The sequence below is a fragment of the Perca fluviatilis genome, chromosome 19 (assembly GCF_010015445.1).
Source record: "Perca fluviatilis chromosome 19, GENO_Pfluv_1.0, whole genome shotgun sequence".
NCBI classification, from domain to species: domain Eukaryota; kingdom Metazoa; phylum Chordata; class Actinopteri; order Perciformes; family Percidae; genus Perca; species Perca fluviatilis.
Window position 1 is genome coordinate 7,471,543 of NC_053130.1, and position 24,529 is coordinate 7,496,071.

A 24,529-nucleotide genomic window follows, 5' to 3' on the forward strand; every position below is an offset into this window, starting at 1 on the left:
AGATACTTCAGGCATACAATTTCTGGCTTTTCTTTTAAAGTTATTCACGTGTCACAGTGACGCATTCAGTATCTTGCTTTATCCTCTTAATGTTGCTATTTCTCCCTTATTGTAAAATTAACATAATTTAAAGATTCAATCAAATCTGCACACTGTTGACCCTCATAAATGCTGAGAGGCAATGCCAGTCAAACTACAGCAAAGATGGCCGACTTGTGGAGAGTTATGTGGAAACCTGCTGTTTTTATTGAATCCGTTATGAAACTGCTCACAAAGTATGATATTCACTGCAGTTCTTCTGCTGTTGATTTTGACACGTGAACATCCGAACAGTGTGAAAGTTGTTTCCTCCAGTTCACTGGCTCCGTTTGAACATCCTTAATTGGCTTTGCTAGAGAGAAAGTAACATCCTGACAGGCCGATCAACGTTTCCATTTTTAGCCACATTGGTGACAGGGCTCTAGTGATGGCAATGTTGGTCTGTCCACCTCCTTGGTTCAGACTGGAATATCTCAACAATCGGATGGATTGCCATGACATTTAGTACAAACATGCATGGATACTAGATGATGTATGCCTTTGGAGATACCCTGACCTTTCATCTAGCGTCAATACTTTGGTTCATCATCCAATACCTGCAAAAACTGATATTTCCACCCATCAGGCTCAGCTGTACTTTGTGTTAAGTGCTAATTAGCATTAGCATGCTTATATGCTATACTAAGATTGTGAACATTGTAAACATTAGCTTTTAGCAGAGTTCCTCACCTCAAAGCATTGTTGTCAGCTTAGCTGTGATCTGCATTATGTTACTGCATGGTTAACACATCTTTAAACAGACTGAAAAGCTTTGAATCAGTAGAATGATGCATGATTTCCATCTCTACTATGGTAAATACTGTATGTCCCCACAGGGGCCTATAGTGCACTACCCCACCTCCACAAAAAAAGGAAGCACCTTGTTCAATTGTATTTGTCTGTTCTGTATGTTAAAAAATATAAAATAATAAAAAGTTGATCTGAAAAAAAAAAAAAGGAGCACAATGTGACATTAAAGAACAGCTTGTGTATTGGTAAGGCCACAGGGTCAAAACAATAACTTATAACAATAACTTATTTCAGGTTGAGTCTGTTTTTCAGACAATGGCAGCTACAGTCTGGTGTTACAATCCTCTCCAGTGAAATACAGACACACTTTTACACTGTTTAACTGTCAGCATTTTAACCGTGTTTACTCCAGCTGCTAGCTAACGGTAGGCTAACGTTACCTGCTGTCGAGTGTAGTGTTAACTAGCGTCCCGTGCGGCGATGTTTCAGTTCCCTCTAACGTCCGTTTTCGGAGCATCAGAGAGAAGCGCAGTCATTTAAGTTGCACCTAATAAGGCATCGAAATCCGCGTTGCTATTCGGTCCGGTAGATACCAGTCGTTAAGGCACCGGTGCCGTATTAGCACCGGGTCTGTGCAGGTGCGATGGATCGCGTACAAACCAATAGGGTGTCGGAATGGTATAGGTTTATACTTCTCATCCAACCACAATTAAATTCACTCTCTCCGGATGGCGCGATTTACCTGGATAGGTTTTTTTTTGTGTGTTTTTTTGAACGATGACAAGCCGGAATGAAAACAAGCCGAACTGAAATAGGAGTAACGAGGTTATTTTTAAAATGTAAGGAGTAGAAGTAAAAAGTATGCTGTAAAATAATTACTCCAGTAAAGTATAGATACCCAAAATTTCTACTTAAGTAAGGTAACAAAGTACTTCGTTACTTGACACCTCTGTTCACTTTTAACTGATGCAAAAGTGAAACAATTAACCTTTTCTTGGTGTCTAACAAGTTGATCAAAGAGTGGATACATCAAGAATTCTGTGTATGTCTTCTCTGTTCTTTGCAGAATTCCATCAAACTGACTTTTAGCTTTTGGCAATTCATTTGTTTTCTTCACACAGACAAGACAAAGAGTCTCCTGGCTGATTAGGAGGGATTATGGGTCTTGGTCAAGGTTACTCTGACAATACTTAATGAATAAGGAGAGAGTATTTCACATTGACAGCTCATACCCAGTCTGCTTCAGCTGGGGAGTTGAACCTGCAAAATAACAAGTCTAGGTATGAGATTAGATTTTGAGCATATAAAAGTGGGGGTCCTTATCTGTTTGAGCTGGGAGAGATTATTACTACTAGTTCATTATCTCTCCTTTCAGGCTTATACCGCTGCAGCTGCTATTACTGCCACAATGGCCTTCAGCCAGACGCTGAGAATAGACTCATTTACTTCAGTTTTATTACTTTTCAGATAGCAGCAACTTTATCTCTGCATCTGTCCATTTGTCTTTATGAGTGCATGTGTGTGTGTGTGTGTGTGTGTGTGTGGGTGTGCGTTGAACCAGCCAACAGATTACTTTATCATCTTTGAGTTTCATTTTCGATAGCCACAACTTTATTATCACTCAATCTCACTCCTTCTTCTTAAAAGTTCCCAATTTGTGTCTCCTGTAGCTATCTGTACTTCTCTTGCTTCTCTCTCTCTCTCTCTCCATCCCCTTTTAAAAAGATGTGACATTAGTGGGGCTTTAATTGTCCCCTGCCGACAGCAGAGATGAATAGACAAAAAAAACTTAAAAGGGGCATTGTCTGTGAGACTGAGAAAAACTGAAGAATGATAAGAAAGGTTGCCAGACAGACAGGACAAAATCAGATGGGCAATCACAGGAATAACCAATAAGACTGGAGACACATATGCCGTGTCCGGAATCATTCACTCATTCACTAATCCCTACTCACTAGACCGGGGATTTCTACGTAGGGGACTAGTAAGCTTAGTTGTGTCATTGCTGTCACACAAATTAAACATCCAGGAAGCTGAGTTTGCCTCTAATATCATGGTTTGCCTATAAAGGTTACCTTATTCTTCCAAAACAATAATAATATTAACAATTATAACTTTTATTTATATAGCACCTTTCATGAAACCCAAGGACACTTTACAGAATTACAGTGGCTGTACTAAGGGAGGTTGTAGGCTGTAGTGAACAACTGGTGTTTCAGCAGGGAGGGTGTTCCAGAGGGATGGGGCTGCAACACTAAAGGCTCTGTCTCCAAAGGTACAGAGTCTGGTGTGGGGAATGGAGAGCAGGCCAGCCTCTGAGAACCAGAGATTTCGGGGTGGGTGTATGGATGGAGGAGGTCGGAGAGAGGTACTGTGGGGCCAGGGCGTGGAGGGATTTTTAGGTGAGAAGGAGGATTTTATATTTGATGCAGGACTTAATTGGGAGCCAGTGAAGGTTGATGAGGGTTGGGGGTTGGGGTGATGTGCTCAGGGTGATGTGCTTTTTCCCCCCAGACTGGGGGGAAAAAGGGGGCTGAGTACCCTCATGTGAGGAGGGCCCAAAAAGATGCTAGAATGAATAGCTGTGGATGCGGGGAGGGGCCCATAGAAAATGCCTTTCTACAGGGCCCAGAATTTTGTGCTACGCCCCTGGATGTGCTGCCAGTTCTTGGTGTGGGTGAGGACCCTGGCGGCAGAGTTTTGGACATACTGGAGCCTGTCTACAGAGTTTTGCTGGGGACCCCAGACAGGACTCCATTGCAGTAGTCCAAACGGGAGGTAATGAAAGCATGTAGTTTCTGCCACGGAGTCAGACAATGATGGCTGGAGTCTGGAAATGTTTTTAAGAGGGAAAAAAAGCCGATTTGGTGATAGATTTGATGTGAGTCTGGAAAGAGAGGGTGGAGTCTAGGATTACACCAAGGTCGCGGACCTCAGAGGATGGGCAGATGGCGCACCCGTCAACATCCAGGATGAGATCTCCAACCTTCTGGAGCAGCGCCTTGGGGGCCACAACCAAGAGCTCTGTTTTATTGCTGTTGCAGTTTGAGTAGGTTGGTTGACATCCAGGCTTTGATGTCATGCAGACAGTTGACCAGTAAGAGGGGGAACTGAGTGGATGGTTTGGTGCTGATATAGAGCTGTGTATCATCGGCAATCCAGCAAAAGCCAGCTAACACATATTTAGTTAGCTATTTGACATCTCCTTACCTACAAAATTGTTTGCGAGCTGTAATCTTCATGAATTTACGTTACTTGTTTGGTTGCTAGGTGACAGAAATTCGCAATGCATTGTGGTATAGTTTTACTATTGCAGTGAGCATGAAAATTCACTAGATATTAAAGTGCATTGTGGAAAACAATAAGTAACCTCAAATGTATTCCACGAACTTGAATTACAATTTGGACAGTATAGAAAAAATGGCAGACCACGTAATAGCACCCTAAAACGAGAATAGTGACTCATTCCGGACACAGCCGTACACTCAGATGATCTATTTGGAAATCGGCTGCATGAGCACTGCTGCACTCCCAACATAATCTATCTGCAGTATATGCTTTCAACTTTTATGTAAATCTGGCATTCTTAGTCTTAAGAAAGTCTGGTACTAAAAGTACTGTAGAATGCCAAACTTTATATTAATATGCATCTGACAAGTAGTCTAATTTAGTGCCAAAAAAAGCAACAGCAACAGGGCACTAATAAGATATGACTTCTACTCATAAATGTCTCCGAAATGCCTTTACCTTTAGGCAATTACTTATTATTCAGTGCTGATAAAACGACCTGACTTAGGTAGCGTTACACATATTGACACTATAAATGCATTACTAGATAACTTTACTGAAAATGGGTTTTGGCTGTGACTCAGATTTAGTGGAAGAGAACCAGTGAACTGATAGATGAGCGATGCGGCCAGGGAGCTGGGAGGAGAGACGAGGCAATCAGTGAATGGTGCAAAACAAAGTTCAGTCTTATCCTTGAACTCTTGTGTCAAATCACAGTGGATAGTTGCAGACAGTCTTAGTAGTTCTCCAAGGCATGTTTTGTTAATCATATTTAGCATGTGTTATACATCTAGTTAGCACACAACATAAGCAGCTGTAAATGTAAATGCCACTTAAAATCACATTTATTGCCAATTACCAAATTCAACTTTGAACCTAGTCTTAAAAGTCTGCTCTTTTCTGTTTTTCTTTATACAAAATAGAGACGAAATCGCAACATGATTGCAGCTGCCAGCAGACCCATAGCAAAAGCTTCTGGCTCACACTTTTTGGTTCTAGAGTATAGTCCAATTGTGCCCAGATCACCTGTATATATTAAACCTAAATGATTAAACCCAGAGAAAATAAAAGCTGACTCTCATCGACTTTTGAGTGGGCCGAACGGCTCCCAATTCTTCATACCTTCACATCTCTGATGACGCAACAAAAACAGCAAGATGCCGTGCAGAGGAAAATTTGTCTTTATAAAAACACATTTTAGAACAGTGACATTTTAATATAGAGACACAGAAAGTGCAGACGGGGCTGAATCTTACTGATGTACACACACATATATATGGTAGGGCTGGGCGATATGGAGAAAATCAAATATCACAATATTTTTGACCAAATACCTCGATAACGATATTGTAGTGTTGACTATTGGTGCTTTCACAAAATATTTACACAATGAGATTTTTGATAAATAATCATCAGTAATGTGGATATAATGACTAAGTAGGTAAAGGCAAATAATGGAACAGTTACAACAGTCTGGTAAGTTCAGAAAATGACGTCACTTGTACACTGTAATGCAGCCTTTAAAACCAGGGAAAGACAACACTTATGCCATATTACGATATTACGATATCCAAAATGTCAGACGATATCTAGTCTCATATCACGATATCGATATAATATCGATATATTGCCCAGCTCTAATATATAGTATATACAAACCACACACAGTTTCATATACTTTACCCAAAGTGGTGCACAACGCACACACACAAAGATACCGGACTATCAAGATGGACTGCTTTGGACGTTCTTGCCACTTAACATCCACACATTGTCTACATTCAATCCTCAACCTCTAACTGTAGCTCCTAACCTTAGGGTTTATCTTGTCGTAGCTTTTACCTGCTGAGTGGCAACCTTTGGCCACTCAGCATGAGAAGATCTGAAGTACCAGGAAGAAAAAGTAAAAACAAGGATCTATATGTCATACCAGCAAGCCAGTGATCTGCGGCTATTGTAATACAGGCAGAAACTGAGTTTCCTGACCCATAGTCTACATGTTATATGTTGAGGTGGTTAACAGGGAAGTCGCGTGAAGCCTGGAAGCTTTGACATCCAGTCACATTTCAAGATCAGTGTGTCAGTCTGTTGTCTGTAGACACCGGTTTGTAAAAATAGTTTTAAGTTGGTGCTTTATTAAGAAAAGCTTGTTCAAGAATACAATTTGATGTACAGCCCCTCGCTTTACGTTGCTTCTCTAGTCTTTGGCCTTCCACAATCTGTATAAACTGCTCGCTATATTCACTCTGTATGTGATCCTGGGGCACGATGGCGTATGCTGCATTTTTTATGCTGCAACTTTAAATAACCGAGGCAGTTTGGACACTCATCTTCCTCAATTTGTGACAAATTATGCTTTTAAGTGCAAATGAAACCACATGTTAAAAAATAGTTTGCAACTAGCATTATCCCATGAGACCTGAGAAAATTAGGACCTTAAAGCAGCTCTGGTGCTGGAGCATTAATCTTAATGATATATGCAAGGCGTGTTAAAAGAATTGATGAAAGAAGCAAAAAGAAAACGTTTCAGCATTGAATCTTTGTTTCCATGAGACTGGTTTAGAATTATAACTTTAATAGTCCTCGTTTCAAAATCTCAATTTGTAGTAGTAATGGGCAAAGAGACGTCAAATCACAACAACGTCCCCATTCCAAAGGATTAACGCTTAAAGTCAGAGGGAAAGAAGTAAAAGAAGACATTAAAAAAAACAATAGCAGTTTCTCCACGAGCCAAACATTTTCTCACACAGTGACAGAAAATATAGTATGAACTGACAATGCAGACAGATTTGTCTTTATGAACGCTTTGTGCCCTTTTGCTCAGTATTCATTGCTGCTTAACATTTTATTCTTTTTTGGATCGTTTCTTCTCACCACCTATTTCCTCTGTCTCTTTCACGGCCTCTTCACTCCTCTCTCCCTCCTCTGTGCCACACTGTGTCTCTGTCAATGCATTGCAAGGACAATTCGGATTGTTGTTTTCTCCAGCCTGGCTTGAAATTTCCCATGACTCAACATGAGACTGGATCAACAATCTAAAAACAGCATATTAAAAAGACCAAAGGATTGTTGTTTGTTTTGTGGTTTTAGTCAGTGTGGTGTTCACTAAGATTTCTCCAAAAGAGATGCTTACATGCTCACAGTCCTGCATGTGTGTGTGGGGTGTGCGCATGTGCATCGAGTTTTGTAAATCATGTCTTTAAATCACATTTTCAACAAGATACATGGTGCTGTTTGTTAGCGCAGCCTGTTCATTTTTGAAAAAAAGACACTTAATGCATACCGAAATTTCCATCTATGCAAAAAAAGTGTTTGTGTATGTGTGCATGAATCTGTGACTATGTGTATGAGTGTGTGATGTCTTCATCTCGCTGACATAGGCAGTAAACAAAAACAGACATTTCTGGAGCATCTTATTAGTCAGTGAATACAGATGAAAGCGCAAACAACCTCCTTTAGGATGTTGCTGCTCAAAATTAATTACATACAAATAACTGGATTTGATTTTATTAAATGCTAACCAGGACCAAGTAGATAATTACTGAAACTATCCGTCCATCTGAAAAAGGACATAAACAATGATGGACAAAAAGACTCCACTAAATGTATTTGACACTCACGGTTACTCGTTATGTTTTCCATTAAAAAATATATGCTTATTTGATTAGTGCAGGACTGTACTACTAATCTACCCAGTAGTAAACATTTTTAAATGTGTACATTTTAGTGGTAAAACCAGAACATCTTAATATTACACTGTGAAAGTAGCCATACAGCTACTTTTTTTGTACATTTTGCTAAATCTGTTGAGCTGCCTCTTGTGGCATACAGTAGTTGTGATGGTCTCTGAAACGCTAATTTAGTTTTTAGTATTTGGACAGATATTTGGGTCCTCGTGAATTTTATTTTATTTGACTCTTTAGAAGATTGCTTCAACTTTTAACTTTCATTTTAATTTAGCTCTTTGGCATTAACCGGAAATTACATGGTGACCTTAGGAAACATTTTGTGAGGAAAATACAATTATATCTCACAATGGACAGTCTGCGATTATACATCACAGTTTCAAAGTATTACACTGTGGTTGGTTGAATTAAATAAGGGTCTGTAAGAGATGGGCCTCCATTGCCTCCAGAGAGAGAGAGAGAGAGAGAGAGAGAGAGAGAGAGAGATACAAAGGGTACATAGTGATTTGACATGTGCGTGATGAACTCCGGGACACAAGAAATTGGAAATAATATGATTACGCCTTAGGCTCAAGTAGTGGAAGTTCCCCTTGATAAATTCTATTTAATTATCTCACAATTAACTAGTCCATTAAAAGTCTATTGGACAAGATGGCAGTGAGCACTTATTGTATTTCCTCCCATATAGGAAATGAGGGAGAGGAGGGGCAAATGGGCCGCTCATTTGTCAGATTGTGTGTGTGTGTGTGTGTGTGTGTGTGTGTGTGTGTGTGTGTGTGTGTGTGTGTGTGTGTGTGTGTGTGTGTGTGTGTGTGTGTGTGTGTGTGTGTGACACACAGACATTACGTGTGAAGTCTGGGTGGTGGTGGGTTATATTAAGCATGTAGACACAAAGACAGGCCAGAAGGCTAACAGCTGTATGTGCCCAAGGCTTACAGCTCTTACAGTCCCTCAAATTGTATGAATCTGTCTTTCGGAATGTGTGTGTGTGTGTGTTTGTGTGTGTGTGTGTGTGTGTGTGTGTGTGTGTGTGTGTGTGTGTGTGTGTGTGTGTGTGTGTGTGTGTGTGTGTGTGTTTTAACTGCTTGTATGCAATAGCTCTGAGCAGATACCGTAGAGAAGATGAACAGGGACATTTTCATTATTAAAAGCCAAGTTCTCTTCTCTTTATTCCGACTCATTAAGTATGAATTGTGTTAATATTTCCATTTGTCTTTGTTAATGTCATCTCCATGTCTTGGCTTCTTCATTCTCTCTCTCCCCCCATGAGTCATTACAAGTTTCTACCAAAGCATTTTACCACACTGTAAAGTCATTATACTGTACTCTTATTGTACTTCACTTCCAGACTATCTTGGTAGTGGCAGCTAGTAGCACTGTGGCCTGACAATCATTTAAAAAAAGATACTAGCGGTGTTATTCAAGAAAAAATAAAATTCTCCGACCAACCATCTAGTTCTATATCAACGCGCTATTATTTTTTGTGTCTTCAGGAGAAGCTGTTTAATGCCAGTCCAATTGTTATTCTATTGCTGTTTATATTTATTAATTACAGTATGCTCTGCTAACCAACTGATATGAGTTTTACCCTGGAACAACTTTCTGCCACTCACTGCCTTCTTTCTTGACATGGATTGGAAACTGGGAGGTTGGGTGCATGGTACGGGCCCAAACAGTAACACACAGAAGCTCCGTGTGGTTTTTAGTTGTCAGCTGTAACACACACCAGGCATGCCGCATAGACAGAAGGTAGGATAGTCAAGATGTGCAGACGTGGGCACCGAATGTCAAAGTGTTTCTGGTGTTTCAGAAAGGCTTTATACCACTAAGCCTTCAAGGCAATTTTATAGTCTATGATAGATCCTTATATACTTTAAACCTACATTTTGTCATTTTTTCTGAGTTGATTCTTAGCAAAACCCCTTTTGTTCTTTCACAAATATGTGCTCATTCATGTGTAATTACTTCCACCAACTAATCAAAGTATTTTCGTAAATGTAGAATCTGACATTCAGAATCATTCAGAATACATACGAGCTAGTCGCTGAATGACCGCCGGCATGTTGCACCTCCATCTTTAAAATACATTAGCCAAAGAGGGACATATCTCCGCATTTCGCCCTCTTACACCTATTGGCACCGTGATGAATGCCTGGGGGAGATTACTCGCCAGGGAAGCTAAAAAGAGAATTAAAACGAAAACGCGACAGGCAAAGCAACAAGACCAAAGTTAATATTGGAGTGGCTAAAACAGCTCCTTGTAAACGATGGAGATACTAAGAGCTAATTTCGGGTTTGGCCATCGTATAGACTTAAAACGTGATCGCAAAGGGAGGAGCTAGAAAGTAATATTCAGTTGGTTGTCATTTACAATTTCACCGCTAGATGGGAGAAATTCTTACACAATGTAGCTTTAAAGCAACACCATGTAACTTTTAGCCCTACTGGTTGTCTCATTGGAACTACAACTCGTGCTACCCGACAGGAGTTGCAGTTCCAATGAGACAACCTGTAGGGCTGAAAGTTACATAGTGTTGCTTTAACATATCAGCTGCAAACCCACTTAACGATCAAAAGCCTCAGAAGTTGGTTTTTTAAGATTGCTTGGTAACAATTCCATTGCAAACTCTGTACATATTATGCAGCATTCAGTATAACAGGCAGAGATGGCAAAAATGCTGCCGTTGATTTAAGTCACATCAAGACGAGGAAGGCAAAACAAGAACAGATTTGGCTTCATGATGAAATGAGTGATGACTAAAGGCAGAGTCGAGTGCAGATAAAGAAAGGCTTTCAGAGCGTCCAGGAACCGGCTACCAGGAAAGAAATTCACCCGACCTCCCGGGCCCTTTGTAATAAAAGGAGCAATAATTTGAAAACAGGCCAGCCAGTCTGCCCTTCTACTGGGATTTGAAACATGGCCAAAGTTTGCCTGATAAAAGAGGGATAAACTATTAGGATTGAAACCTGGCCAAACTCTCCACTCCTCTGTGAGGAAGCGGTCTGCTGCAACAGAAATTTGGCCAACCTGTCGGCATTTCTCAGAGGGAGGGGGACCAAACTGGTAGAAATTAAACTCAGCCGACCTCTCTACCCCTTTCAGGTGGAGCCAATGGATCAATCTCACTTTAACAGCTCTGCTCAGTCACGCATGTGCACAGACACACATCCGTGCACGCAAACAAACACCCAAACACACACACACAGAGCAGAAGTGAGGTTGATTTCATTCTAACAGCTCTGACTTACCATCCAGAACACTCACTGAAGGAGAAAAACTCAAAAAGACTGCAGGCGAGAGAGAAAGAAAGATTTGAGCGGTGGAAAGCAAAAGACAAGAAAAGTCAAATGGAGAGTAGAGGGAAGAAAGGGACATGGAGATAAAGAAAGACATAAAAAGAATAATTGGTGGGGAAGGCCGTGGGTATAAGGGGAAATAAACTGATACCAAGCTCTGTGAATTCCCTCTACTGTTAGTGTTTAGTACCATTTTATTTTAAATTATCACTCAAGTCTGGAGGAGTCTTTGCAAGCCCTGTCAGTTTTAGCTTCAGAAATTATGTGCATGCTCGGTAATGTTCATGACATATTTCACACCTTCCTTATTTTCAACACCACCACCCAATGTATGTAACACTGAGGCCTGAATGCACATGGGATTGGGTCTATATATAACCTGCAGTGTGTGAAATCACATTAACAGCCATTGCTTGTATTTTGGGGGTTATAGGGTTTTTTGATAAATGGATGGATGGATAGATGCTTGTACAGTATGTGATGGATTTGGAGATGCAGATAAATGGTTACATTGACACTGCATTGCTAATAACAAGCCTGTGTGTTATGATGGGATCACACAACACACCCCTGCTCGCAGTGTAGGAAGGTGCTAAGAGCTCAGAGATGTTCTCACCTCCTCTATGATGTGTTATGAATGATAAATAGTTGTCCGTGGCTGGCCGCCAAAGCAAACGAATAAGAGTGTCTCTATTGTATTATAAACAATGTTTGATCGCCACAGTAGGGCGGGAATTTGTTTTGGTGACACGGACGCACAGAAACTTGAAGATTTTTATTCTGTAAATGTATACTGCAATGCGGCTAGAACCTGGAAATTTAAATAAATTTGTATGCATATTAAAGTCAGTAAAACATTTGTATCACTCCACATAAGTTAGAATCATGTCACGTTGTGCAGCTGTATAGGAGGAGGAGAGTATGCAGCCGTGCAGTGCACCAGTGCACCATGGGACAGCTACACCAAGTAAGATTAAATACAAGTTAGAAGCACTGTAAAGCGTGGAAACATAAAGGATTCAGCAGATAAACACACAGTAATGTGCAGACATCGCAAAATGGCACATTGGATACTACTAATCATTAACACTGGGAGGGTTACACTAATTGAATATCCATTTTTCTCTCTAGTATGGCCCAGGATGACTGGTTTTAAGCAAACGTTAATGTTTCTGGGTATCGGGAGAAACTCCCTGGTCCTGTATGGAGAGCATGAAGTATTTATGGATACATTCTTCCTTTATTTTTCATCTTTAAACATAATAGAGACTGAACACATAACCTGAACTCCGGCGTCCTTTGTTAATTACACTAACATCACATTCTGAACACTGTAATTCATACCATTTTTAAATACTATGAATGTATTCTGGAATCGGACAGTTATGTAAACACCCCCCACAGTGATTTATGGGTGTAAAGTTAAATGTGCAATAATGGTTTTTATTTCAATGCTGCTATGAATAGCAGCATTGAAATAAAAACCATGTATATTGAAATATGTACAATCATAATATTATGCTGCTTTCAAACTTTTTTTTGGTCATATTTATTTTCTTTTTTTAACTTTAAATGTTCCCACATCCCAATGGTCCCACAGCCCTTTGTTCCCATATCCCAGTGGTCCCACAGCCCAATGTTCCCACATTTCTAAGATTTTTCTTAAAATTAGGCCCTTTGTTCCCACAGCCCTATGGTCCCACATTTATAGGACATTTTTAAAATTAGGTCTTGTGTTCCTACATTTCCCTTCAAGGGTTAGGGTGAGTTAGGGGTTAGACGAACATAGGGCCTAATTTTGGAAAAAAATCTTAGAAATGTGAGAACATAGGGCCTAATTTTGAAAAAAGCATAGGGCTGTGGGAACATAGGCACACTCCCATTTCAACCATGATAAACATACAGATACAACCAGGTACATGAAAGCACCACGAAGAAACCTTTACTGTAGCTGACAGTACAATAGAACATTTTCCTTATCCTTATTTTCCCTTGGACTTCCAATCAGGACTGTTTGTATAAATGGTATAAAGGGGTTGGCAATTACTGTTTCAAATTCTTCTATTGCAACCTCAGACAGATCAAATTTTAATTTAAGTTTATGAATTTCAGTAAGTGGAGCTCATCATGAACAAATACTCACAGGTACGCCTACACTAACAGCTCAATATCTAGACAGAACCTAAATCATTGGAGGACCAATGAGAAAAAAAAAAAAAAAAGTAAATGTTTGAGGCTGTAATTTAATCTCAGGACCGGATTAACATGATACATTGAACAATGATTGGAATATTAAAATCACCATACTTCCCCGAAGAGACACAAATCCTGTGTTACATCACCACCAACTTTGCATAAGTAATCCCATCATGACAGGGCCATGTTCATTACAGTAAAGACCACTGGGCAGAGAGAGCTCCCCTGTTCATGCCCGTGCCACACATGCAGGAGGAGATAGTGACGCAGTGATCATCTCAGGACACTGCTGGATGTTTCTGTAACATTCGTCTCTTCACCTTCTCCAAAACGATAACATCATAGCCATTGGTTGTTAAATATTAATGGACAGAGCACGTGTGACCTCACCCATTGGTTTATGGAGATCTGCAAATGAGTCGTCGAGTTTGTTGCGGATGTGACAATTTTAGACGAGAGGGAGGAGTGAGGGAAGAGCCATAGACTGTTGGGCGGTATCTGACTTAGCTGAGAGTTGGCAACGCTGCTTACACTCTATGTTACACACTTTCACTGGCAATCTGGATGCAACTGCTGCTGAGCTTTCAGCAGCAGTTGCATCCAGAAAGCCTACATAATTCGAGGTAAGATTTAACTTTGCTAGGTTTTAAATATATCTCATATGCCCTATAGTTATATTACATATAAGACAGTGTCACTGTGACACTGTCAATCCCATCGTAGCCATGCCCTAAAACAATCCCTGCTTTATCGTCAATTTTATAATCAACGAGACCACAATAAAAAAAAACATGAACATCATTCTGTGTTGCTGAAGACTTAAAACTAGCGATCGAGACCATAAACTCATTATGAAAATGTTTACGGAGGTAATAAATCAAGTGAGAAGTGGGTCACTTTCTCATAGGCTTCTACAGAAACCGACCTCCTTTTGCAACCGCACGTGTTGCCCCCTGCTGGATTTCAGATAGAATGCAGGTTTAAGGCACATTGGCATATGCAGCATTTTGCCGAACCGGATGCTTTGTCCATTAACATTAACAGGCTATGATCCTGGCACAAATATAAGACCATGTGTTCTTCTACTGCACGTACAATGACTAAAAGTGTGATTGGGTTCATTGTGTCATTTTGATTCACTGTGTATCTCGCCGACTTTCACTGTGTCTCACTTTCTTTCATCCACGTAGAGAAGAATAGCTGTTGTCAAGGGAGAAAGTAGCAGCTACCTGGATGCAACTCTTTCAAGAAAGTTTAGTTACATGTGATAAATGTTTAAATGCAGAACATTCTGCCTTCAAAGTGTTTTCTGTTCCTTGATAACGCAGGTACAAACGGGGCAGGAGCAAATCCATTAGTCGTGCAGTGCACAATAACTGTAGTTACTTTCTAGACCTGTGCTTTTTGTTTTGTTTGCTTCGGCACTGGGTGTGTATTGTGCGATGACTTTGTACGACCCAAGTCATATCGGCCCAGGAGGCTGGCTTCTTCTCTTTTTTTTTTTTTTTTTTTACAGGATAATGGTAAATGCGTTTAACAGCAGTGAAGAGTCATCAACCCAGAAAATTGACTCAATAATGTTGGCTACACAGCAATATCTACCTAAAGTTTGCTTACATAAACTACTGGTCATACTTGAATTGAGCAAGTGTGTGCTTCACTGCTTACGTATTCGTCTTTTTGTGTGAAGAACATTTCTCAAATGTTACGAAGTTTTGATTAAGTTTATCTGTTAGTAGCCTAAACTCAGACGATCCAGTGTGCTGGCTCACTGTGATGTTCAAGTTACACAAGGAATGACATGCTGCAGTATGTGTGTGTGTGTGTGTGTGTGTGTGTGTGTGTGTGTGTGTGTGTGTGTGTGTGTGTGTGTGTGTGTGTGTGTGTGTGTGTGTGTGTACGCGCGTGTGTGTGTTGCTGACAGAGACAGCAGGTGTGTGGCAGAGAGGAAATTGGTATATTAGTGTATGATAGAGAGAGAGAGTGAAAGAGATTGCTAGAAAGAGAGAGACAGGAAGGAATCCCACCAGAGGGAGAAAACACTGCATCAGTTTTACTGAGAGAGAAAGTGGGAGAGGAAGGTATTAGTTTGGCTGCAGAGTGAAATGTCTTGTGTTAGGGGGCACCTAAGCCTGAAGTCACAAAGCTCACTGTGTGTGTGTGTGTGTGTGTGTGTGTGTGTGTGTGTGTGTGTGTGTGTGTGTGTGTGTGTGTGTGTGTGTGTGTGTGTGTGTGTGTGTGTGTGTGTGTGTGTGTGTGTGTGTGTGTGTGTGTGGGCCCACGCGCACGTTTGTGTGTGTTTCTGTCTATAAGTGTGTATATCTGTGTGTTTGTGTACATGTGCACTGTTTTGTTCAACCTCTTTAACATTTCAAATCTCATGCAAATTCCTCTTTAGTTCGGTGGATTCAAATAAAAGGGCTTTAAAATGTGTGTGGGATGATGTGTGCGCCACATCTCCAGTATTTCTGAAGAGAGGAGAGCAGAGATTAAATCAACTGAGTTCCCCTGACAGCTCTCTCACACACACAACACACACACACACACACACACACACACACATTCTCTACCTGGAGTGCCTCAATCTAATCTTCTCCATGTCAGACAGATGTACACGGAGCTACAGTATGAGAAGCAGGGAAGCTCTGTGTGTGTGTGTGTGTGTGTGTGTGTGTGTGTCTCGTATTTGGGGATTTCTGGCATGTTAACCACCGCAACATGACGGATGGCAGGGCACAGACACCGACATATACGCCCATTTTATAAAACCAATAACCTGCTCTGGGTTGTGCTGCATGGAAAATCTATCAGAGCTGAGGCGGGGGCGTCATAACTCGCCAGGTTTAGGAGACCGCACTGTAGCAAAACATCTTTGTGTTTCATAAACCGGTGAGCACGATGAGAAGTTGAGATAATATGCTGAAAGAGTTTTTCTTCTGTCAAGCAGTCAGCACACTTTAACTGAAATATGATTTCCATATAGTGCAGCCTGTTGTGGGTTATTACAGTAATAATACCTGAGAGGGCATTCTTTATTGTGATTACGGGTATGACAGTGATTTAGAGACGTAGGCGTACTGACGGAACAACAAAGTACCCACAACAGTACTAGAACATTCCCTCCTGGGTATCATGGCTTTTATGCAGCAGTTACCGGCACATGTACTCAGTGAAAAGCTTCCTCAGGAGGACGCTTATGTGAACATGACAATAAAAGGCAGGATAAAGCTAGGAAGATCATAAACTAGCCCCCCTGGTTGCTAAAAGCGTCTCATAAAACACAGCTAGTGATATTTTACGAGACCCATCACTATGGTTTGAATGCCTCTTTGACCTATCGGATTGCAAGGCTGAGAGCGCAGGGTGTTATAATTGCTGGCGAACTGAGATAACGAAAAACTTACTTGACAGTGGTTCTGAAAGTCGGGTGTTGAGCCAACATGGGCTCACTGGTGAGCTTTCAGTGGGTCCAAGCAAAATGATGAATGGTTTACAGCTGCACCAACTTTTTATGTAAAAAAAAGACAACAAATGCATCAGAGCCACCTAAATCAATAAGGCATGATGCAAGAGAGAAAAGGGTCCCTGACTTATTTAAATATGGGAACAGTTTGAGGCATATTGATGGGCTTAATATCTGCAGGCACTCCTTGGAAAAAGGCACTAAGGATCAACGTGAGCTGAAGAAAAGGAATTTTCTCCGTATTTTGAAACTTTATGGCGATGTGTAAAACTGGAGTCGCCCTAAAGAATCTTGTATCTTACCATGTCCTAATAAAGTCTTATTACATTTGGTGAGAATGGCAGAACACCTAGGACATTCTTGGACTCCATTTTCACAGAGGACAATAACATTTTACAAGGTGAAGCCACTTTTGTTCCTCACTGGTCGTCATATTAGCGTGTATGATTTGACTAGGGAGAGAGACTACCGGGAACATTTTGATATTGACGATGCAACATTAAACTCTCTCCCTCTGGTCCTTGCTCTGAGCATTACATCACCAAACCTAATTCAAAGCTTAAACAATTTAGCTGACACACAAGTAGATGTATTTGAGCTTGTATCTGAAAATAACCAATATCTGTAACTGCTACAAATAACCATTATTTTGCCCCGAAGACCTGAAAACACCCACTAAGCTTAATCATCTGTAATTCAATACTGAAACACAGGCTTCTTGTTTTGGCTGCAGTTGAACCTCGGGTCATAAGCAACGTAAACCACCGACATACCCATCATACCATGGGGCCCAAAGGACAAGTTGCCTCCTTAAACAAATATGACCTTTAGCTTTCATCCCCAGAGGCAGCCAAAGGCGACTGCTTTGGTTAAATCTTTTATATACCTGTAATGTATAATGCATAAACAGCTTACCGCCCTGCCCTGCACACACTAACCACCGTCAGTGGCTTTTAATGTAGATTATCATGACTTTAATATTTAAATATTTGAGGCGTCCTCTGATCAGCTATAGATTGTGTTTTATGAAGAACAAGAGTTTGGGTTATTTTCAAATGTAATAGATTAGCAGATTTCTCTTACTGTACCACTTGTCTTGTCTGTATTCATGCATGCCATGTGTTGCAAGCAGATACACTATGCCTCATGGGAAAAGGGAGAGCGGACAGCGTGCAGCCAAGACATTGCCATCAGCATGGCAAGCAAATGGTCAGTAATGGATGAAATACAGCTTCAGTTCTAGGGTTGAGTTTTAAAGACGCAGTAGGACTTCCCAGCAATGAAACTGTGGTATAATATATATAATAATAAAGCTCTTTTGCAATACCATACTGTCCATATACTGTACCTTTGTACACTAAGGGTTCCATGTCCTTAGTGAATCACACATGTACCATCTTTGTATGTTCCTATTTGTCAGTGTGGCTCTATGCTGAGCAGGCTGTGTTTATCTAGGTAACAAATACGTCTTCCTGTCAATCTGTATGTCCACCCGTCTGTTTGTCCATCTGTCACCAGCCCATCTAGCCGTCTGAGTGTATGTACGCGCTGGGCAGATCTTAATGTGTGAATGAGGAGGATTTTTCACCCTACATTTTTTAACGTTCGGTTTTCACACCTCTTACTCTGACAACCCCCATATCAATTTCTGGCTCTGTCTTTTCTCTTTCACAATCTTTTCGCCCCTCATTCTGCGTTTATGTCTTTCTCTTCTTTATTCACTCTTTAATCCCTTCACTCTACCTCCTTTATATTCCCTGCCCTCTGTTCTCCTTTCTGTATTTCCATGTGTTTGTCCCTCCTCATCAATGACAGCTGCCACTCACAGTCATACTGTACATGTGGGTTGCTATGACAACACACCCATGTGCTCAAATATTAAAGACTCACTTCCTTTCCCATGCACATCATTTATGTATTTATTAAAATGATGGTGGGGCCAGTATCTATGCTGCTGCCCCATGTTTTAAAGGCTCTGATTTGGTTGATTGCCATAATATTTTTCAGATTTTCATGTTAAAAGATTTTTATGTTAATGTATTGTCATTTCATTCATCGATTTCAGCAAGATCTCAAAAGACGACACTCAAATAAATTCATGTACGGCTTCAACATATATATGCTCCATGCATTGGGATGCAGTTTTTCGCTCTCTAAGAAAGTCTTAAAAACCTAAACAAAATAAGTGGCATAATTCGTAGTATATAATTATAAGTATGTGTTTTGCTGCCTGTCTTGTTTTAAGGACATAACACACTGATTCAACAGTTTCTATTGTGTCCCAGATCAGCATGTTATAGAAATAAAAAGGTTTCCTGATGCAGACAAAAAACTTGAGATGTTGGATGACTGCAGTTCTAGGTTGCAGTGAGCACGTCAGCTAATTTTAAACCCATGCAATTGTATTGGTGTCCCATTTTTCAAATTCATTAGCAATGAAATGTCCCTATATCTCTCTGCCACAGACTGTTGGTGAGGCAAATAAGACAATTCTCAGGTAGAGAACTGTAAATAAAGCAGTCACCTTTACAGTTATTTTTTGACCTTGCTAAATGCGTCTTACTCATTGGTTGGGATGGCTCAGACATCATTAAATTACATGTCATTACATTTAGCTGACGCGTTTATCCAAAGCAACTTCCAATGAGTGCATTCAACCATGAAGGTATAAACTCAGTACAGCAAGAACCACATAGAAGTACATTAGCTTCAAGTGCAATATATATATATATATATATATATATATATATATATATATATATATATATATATATATATATATATATATATATACATATATATATTTAACCATCTATCTTCTCAGCCAAGGTGCAGTGGGAAGAGAGGTGTTTTTAGCCTGCGTTCTTTCAGCTGTCGATGGGGAACCATTTAGGAGCCAGGACAGCAAACAGTAGGGATTCCGTTGAGATGTGGAAAAAGTATTCAGATTGGTAAAAGTACCAATACCACACTGTAAAAATACTCAGTTACAAGTAAAAGTCCTGCAAAATGTTAAAAAAAAGTATGTAACTATCATCAGGAAAATGTGCTTAAATTATTAAAAGTAAAAATAAGGTGTAGTTTGAGAGTACTTGGGTAGGTTGAAGACCAGTCAAGCTGCTTCATTCGGGATGAGCTGCAGCGGTCGGATGGTGCTAGCAGGCAGACCAGCCAGGAGGGAGTTGCAGTAGTCATCATCACTTCACTAAAACATTAGTCATTTTTATTTGTTATAATTAGGGATAGACCAATTATCGTGATTTCTTTTGGCAGTTTGCAGATTATCTGTATCTGCGTTTTATTTGCCCGATGACGATAATTGAAAAGTGTGCTACTTTGGCTCTGCTACAGCTCTGTGTCTGTCCCTCTGATTCGGTTTCACTCACCACTGAGTCTGACTTAATGTCCCGCCCTCAACACTATCCGACTCTCTGTTACTGTGAATTATGATGAAAGTTTCTAATTTATTAAATAATTGCTTAAAGCATTTAAACGTAAGTTTTGTGTTGGAGTTTGTAACATTCCAAAATCTTAATTTTCACTTAAAGATGTTCATTTTCACTGTAAATGCATATCGGTTCCATTAACTACTCATAATTGGTATAGGCCTTGAAAAACCAGTATCGGTCGATCCCTAGTTATAATTTGCATGTAGCACAACTGATTCTTGTTTGCTTCACTGGCAGTTGTTATGTTGTCTTCAAAGACGATAGTTTCATTTTAGGAGATATAGACTTTATTAATAAGTTATATAAACTCACAGAGTAAAGAAGAAAGTGGCTGAAAGTTTTGATCTTGAATCAACTTTGGTGTCACAAACATCACAAATCTTTCTAGTCTGCACTAACTTTGAGCGTGGTATTAAACCCTTAGTAGGGTTGGGTACCGAAAACCTAGGCAACCGGTAGGAATCGGACCGGATTAGAACGCAAATTTCAGATCCTCATGTTTCGACTGAAATATTTTCCCTCGGTTGCTCCGAAACGGACGTAAAAATATCACACTTTCTCTTTGTTCTTATATATTTAAGTACTTTAAAACGTTAATATATTGTTAACTTTAAATAATTTTCAATTAAATTAAAATTCTATATAGGAACCTTTCTTTGATGTCATTTTTCAGTTTTTCAAGAAACGTTTTAGCAATCGGAATCATTTTAAAAGTACCGCTTCGGCATCGGAATCTTAAAAATCCAAACGGTACCCAACCCTAACCCCTAGCTGCTGAACTGGGCAGCGGATGAGGGCCGAGGCTGGGCAGCTCACAAATATGCCTGTGTGCAACTTAATGAATATGAATTAAGGTGATCCTAATAGCAGAATGCAAGCTCAGCAAAGCGTTCTTGGATCCGTAGAACTGTAATAAGTAATGCTCTGTCCCTCTCATCCAATATTTTAATATTTTATCACAGTAATTAGTATGGGAGGTAGGTATACCACATCTTCTTTAAATGTTAATCAGGCCAAGCAGTGGGTGCATTTACAATACTCAGAAGATGCAGCTGTGCTCTGCACACCTGCATATATAGATACATTAGCTTAATCTTTCCAATACCAGCCTCTCTGAGTCAGCTCCCACACACTCCTGCTTCATCATGAGGGCTTTTGTAAAGCCCAGAGGTCTGCCCCCTCACAGGGTTTGAACTGGATCCACTCCACAGCGTAACACTTTGTACTGCACAGTTCTCAGGTTGACATCCCAGCAGCTACTGCTCCTATTGTACAGCCACTCAAATGTTGTAATCATTGTCTGCTACTAGAAAACTTGCTTACATTTTCTAAATTCCACAACAGCTGTTAGTGAGCAAAACATTGGATTATATGCTGAAAACATAGCCAAAGAATATTTTTATATTGTGCTAATCTGAAGCACTAAATGTGTTTTGAAAGAAACCTCAAGCTTTCCAGAGATTCCATTTTTGTAAAATTGCAATCGTATCTGCAAAATGTTCGCTGGAAACATATTTCACTGGTTTTTTCCTAGAACATCTGCTTTTGGCAACTGAAGCGAAATTAACATTTTCATTGTTATGTGTAGGCAACTGAACACACTTGGTTAAGGTTAGGGTATGTTATGTTATGTTTGTCTGCATAATGTACTATACTATCTATATCTCCACCATCCAAAAATTCGGAGAAACATTTGTAGTTCCTGATTATTTCTTTTTTTTGCAGATCCCGACAGATATACATCAGTAACTGACCTACATCACGTGTGTCAAACTCAAGGCCCGCGGGCCAAATACGGCCACTCGCAGATTTTGATCTGGCCCTCATAACAATTTTGGTTCACAATCAATTTTGGCCCACCTAGTTTTTGCCACTTTATCCAACAATTGTGTCCCCCCCTTTTTTGGGGGGGGCTTTTTGGGCATTTCTTTCATGTTTTATTTTTTCTATGATGGCTGAGGAACTTTTTTGCTGAAATTGAGGACCAAACTATGAATGTGACTATATGAGACATAGAGTCAAAAAAAATTGATGTTTTTCGAGCATGTCAATAAAGTATACATGTCTGGCCCTTGATGTGATTCTCTTTTTACAGTGTGTCCCTTAGTGAAGTTGAGTTTGACACTCCTGTACTACATGACTCAGAAGTGCTGGTTTAACCGATTTTTAGACACAGACACCTGTTCAATATACCCTTGGGTCATAAACTACTTTCTCACGTAGAGATATGAATGATTGATGTCCATAGGCTTGTCACTGGTGTTACATTAGCAGGAGTACTAACAGTTTACATACATTTCCATTGTTCTGCAGTGCCACCCTGTCTCTACATTCTCTCTCTCTCTCTCTCTCTCTCTCTCTCTCTCTCTCTCTCTGCCAGTTCTGTGGCGTTCCAGTGGCCACCTCTTGAATTTCTCTCTCTTTCACTTTAAAACTGCGAGTGTTGCCATTCCTGAGCACAGTGTTGGAGGGACAGCAGCCGCAGCATCCTCTGGGGTGCCGACCGTGGCTCGGAGGGCTGGCACATGCTGGATGACTTATTGGAAATGTTGCTTTTTTGGACAGCCATGAGAAAGCACCACACTTTTATCTTTTATATATTTTCAGAGCTCTTCTAACACATCTACTCTTTGGTGCTCTCCCTTTCTCATGAACACCAACACACACACACACACACACACACACACACACACACACACATCCGCTCACACATAAAAAGAGTGAGAGAGGGTGAGATTTTGGATCAAACAGACTCATTTGGCCTTGGTTAGAAAGAGTCCCCTTATCTTGAAACAGCCATTTAGTGTTAATTAATCCTTTTGACTGAAACCTCCCCCTACAACATATTCTCTTTGGTTGTTAGGCTGTCATGCTTAAAGTGCTCACACTACCTCAGATAGCCAAGTTAATGAAAAATGCCCAAATCTGATTAGGCCGGCGCTGCCTTTTCTCTCTGTAGCTCTCTGGCACACATGCGACGCCAGCTAGTTAACATGCCATTTTGCTTTTATGCTTAAAAAAAACAAAAAAACATCAACGACATAGAGATTTCACTATCTGTCCATTTTCTCTTTAGCTTTGCAGCATTGAGCTTTAAACGGACAAGTTGTAGGGCTTTGAGATACTAACCCCACAGACACAAAACAAATGGTTGTTTTTTGAAACCACTGTTGCTGAGCCGAGCTGATAGGACATGCATTCCCACGTCTGCCTCGCAGCGGGGGGGCCCGCAACGCCGCTGTGGTCCTGCTTGGTTCGCAGCTGTGTTGCCTCCTCGCTGAACGTGCTGACTGCTCTTCAAATAGGTTTGTCTTCCTTTGATATCTTTGATGCTGAAATGGTTTACATTTGTACACCAAACCTCCCCCATCCGAAACAGAGTGAGGTCCTCCCCTTTGTCAATTTGTGGCTTTGTTTCCGTGAATGCAATTCCAGCCTCCAACAAACGCAGGCTTTCTTTTGCTGCTTAGCTTTCCTGTCGTGATGGCTAACTGATAAGCGATAGAAGGACTGTTGTACTCATGATAAAGCTCAATGGCCTGCACTGATAAAAAAAAAGGAACTATTTCTTTTAGTATTTGGCTTTCAATGTCACACAGCTTGCACTCAAACACAAATAGCATTGCTTTGTGTTTCAGCAAGGGCTAACACATTGGCAGTGTTCTCTCCTGTGTCTCTTTCAGGCAGAAAAAGGCCCTTTAGGGGGTTAAAGCTAAATTTCAAGAGAGCTACTGTTTGAGTTGCTCATCAATCACACGTTTGCTTGATAAAAGCTCATAAGATCTCCCTCGACCCTTCTTTCTCTCACACGCAAACACAACCTCATATGCTCTTCTGGTGTGGAGTTAACGTGAAGTGACAAAGTAATGATTTCTGTTCCCATGCTTCGGGAGTCTTGTACAAGTTCACCCAAAGACTCACCGGCTGCAGCTCTGTCAGTCAGACACAACACAAACACACAGTCTTTTGGTTCTTTTGTCGCCCTGTCTTGACTCCTGCTAGAAAAAACAGTCCTGGTACACATTCACTGTCTGTGTCTATCTGGCTAAACACCAGTCAAAGCCTTGTTGATGTTACACAGCAGAGACAGATTTGTCATTGAAGTAGGAAAAAAAACTGGAATGCCTTCCAAATGACTACAAACAACTCCCGGTACAAAAAAAAACCAGAAGAAAAGAAAGTAAACCCTAATTCCCTAGCAAAAAAATATGTCTTTGGAGAACGGAGTAAATGAGCAACAGGTTAGGCGAGAGGTGTAGAGTATGATGTGGCTATACGACTGCACATAATTGATGAATTACTTTACAATTGACAATAATGGC